At 36.2% G+C, this 2,764-nt stretch overlaps 1 pseudogene; it reads right to left on the reverse strand.

The window, feature by feature from the left end:
• Positions 1–925: 925 nt before the first annotated feature.
• On the reverse strand, positions 926–2,028 carry LOC101643473 (annotated as a pseudogene).
• Between the last annotated feature and the right edge of the window lie 736 nt (positions 2,029–2,764).

Below are 2,764 nucleotides of genomic sequence, written 5' to 3' on the forward strand. Positions count from 1 at the left end.
TCTCTTTCTGTGGTGTTTGGAGTGCTGTTTCATTGTATTGTTTTCTGGGTGGAATTTTCCTGTCTATTGTTTGTCTACTGTTTTTGTTGATTCTCTGCCCATTGTGATCTGGTTAATATTTTCTGCACTGCTTCTCATCTTTTTATGAATTACATTAGTTCTTCCTTCTCTGAAATAACTTTATCTCTACATCATATTTGAGGAATAATTTAATGGATATAGGATTCTTATCATTTTTTTCTTTTCAGAATTTTATATACTATAATATCTTTTTTCCTGCATAATTTCTTCTGAGAAGTCTGAGCTTACCTTATTGGTTTTCCATTGTACGTTACTATTCTTTTTTTTCCCTCTGGGTGCTCTCAGGATTTTTTCTTTTTCCTTGAAATTGGATAGTTTGACCACAATATGTCATCATGTTTTTCTTTTGGGATATATCCTGTTTGGGAATATCTCAACTTCTGGGAGAGTTAGTTCCTCCTTCTTTGTGAAGTTTGGGGAAATTTATCCCATGGTTTCTTGTACTATGTTTTTCTGTATATATATTTTTTCTTGATACTTCTTGTTCTATTATCCCATAGGTTGTTTCTCCTGATAATGTCCCATAGCATTCTCAGGCTTTATTCTGAGTCCTTCACTTAAAAAAAAATGTTTCTGTTGTCGATTGTAGGCAGAATAATTGTCTTTGAGATCACTGATTCTATTTTCTGGGTTTTTTTGGGGGGGGTGTTTGGTTAAAAGAAAAACTTCATAATGTATATTTGACATTGTTTTATTAAGAGTCCTTATCAATATTCCTAAACAATAAACAATGGAAGACTAAAGCATACAAAGAATCATGTTAGGGATAATTAAACAGACACCATTAAATGTTCTTATTGCCTTTATACAGCCAATGCATATTTTTTAAGCAAAATTCAATTATTTAATAAGCAAATGCTTTTGCATGAGCTACCTTATCATTATTTTACTGTTCCTTTATCTTTTGCTTGATTTTCATCAATTCTGCCTGGATAGCTTTATCTTCAAGTGCTATCTCCTGAGCTATTTTAGTATCAGCCAGTGCTTGATCATATTTTTTTAATCCTTGCCACCCTTGAGCTCTGTGGTATAGTGCCTCGGCATTTGATGGATCTAGTTCAAGAACCTCCAAATGGCTGTCAACTGCTCCCTGCCAATTGAACATCTCTAGTTTGCAAGCTCCAATATTGAACACACAGCTTAAAGGCACAGGTGGTAGCTTGGATTAACCTGCTTTCTCAGTAACAGCTTTTGAACCTTTTACAGACCTTAAAACGTTTGCATACTTCTTTATGGCCAGTCCCCTGTTATAGGATTTTTTTTTAAAGTATTTCCAATGCTTTTAAAATCCTCTGTTACCAATAAATGTTATCTACATCTTTTAAATCTCAGCATCCTCAGGGAAATCTGGATGACAGTCACCAGAGGCATCTTTTGGGAATAACCTCCAATCATCCCCACTTTCAATTCTCCACATTCTGCAATAATGCACAATTTGGAAGGTTTTCCACCTTCCACTTTTATATTTTCCAGCTTCCTTGCCGCACTCATTCCTTTAATAACGTGTCCAAATACCACATGTTACCATTCAAATGAAGAGCTAGAACTGTTGTGATGAACTAAGAACCATTTATATAGGGTCCTGCATTTGCCAGGCCAAATAAACCTTCCTGATCATGCTTATAATATAATTTTCATCTTCAAATTTTTCACTATAAATAATTTCGCCACCTGGCCCATTCTTATTTGATATGTCTCCACCCTAAACCATAAATTTCTTAATAATTCGAAAGGCACCCTTTGAAATGGAGTGGTTTTCCTGTTGTGGATCTAAGGCCCCTTTCTCCCATATAAAATGCACAATTTTTTTCGTCACCTTTAGGTACAATGTTTGCAAAAAGTTCTTAAGACAATTTGACCAACTTGCTCCTCTCTGATATCCACAACAAAGAAGACTCAAGGGTTGCTATGTTTAGAGGGATTAGTTTTGAGGGAAGGGTGCAGCATCTATCATTTACCTTTATGATATTTCTCTATGAGGAAACTGAATTTTTTTTATTCCTTCCAATCAGCTGCCTATCCCACAGTCTCTTCTACCATTAGAAATTCCACTGTGCTAGCTTATCCAGTGACCCATTGCTCTAGTCTAGTCTCAGGAGACCCCTTTCGTATCCTATGTCTCATTGGGGTCTTTCTCATGGGGTTCCTTTTTGGCATCAGTTTAGGAGTTGTTTCTCCAAAAGACTGGAACCAAGGTAAAAATTGTCAACTTGTAAGCACATACTGGGCTATTATTTTAGTATTTGGTGCTCTCTCATGTGTATATAAGTTAGTGGACAACAGATACCTTTCTGGCCCCATAATTGCCACGAAACTCCCCAGACACCCAGCAAAAAGTCATCCTTTCAGTATCATTTAATCTTTCCCAATGAATTTGTAACACCCACACGGTTACATAAGTACCGGGAAGAAAATAGCAAATTTTGGACAGACAGAATAACTGAATTTGGGGAGGGCCAGAAACCAACCAAATGTCCTACAACATCTGGATGGTATGTCTGTTGGTTCTATGAACCTCCAAAACTGACATAAAAAGTCTGAAGTGCCCTTTTCATCCTTCCAGCTACTCTCCCTTCCTCAGTCCAAAATGAAATGTCATGAGCATATGAATATGACATCATGATTCCTAATAAGGATCCAGAAAATATTTATGAAGGAGATTAATGACAATTTTACCCCACTT

This window comes from Echinops telfairi, unplaced genomic scaffold (genome assembly GCF_000313985.2).
Source record: "Echinops telfairi isolate 266 unplaced genomic scaffold, ASM31398v2 ScPeMD7_7415;HRSCAF=8453, whole genome shotgun sequence".
In the NCBI taxonomy this organism is placed as follows: domain Eukaryota; kingdom Metazoa; phylum Chordata; class Mammalia; order Afrosoricida; family Tenrecidae; genus Echinops; species Echinops telfairi.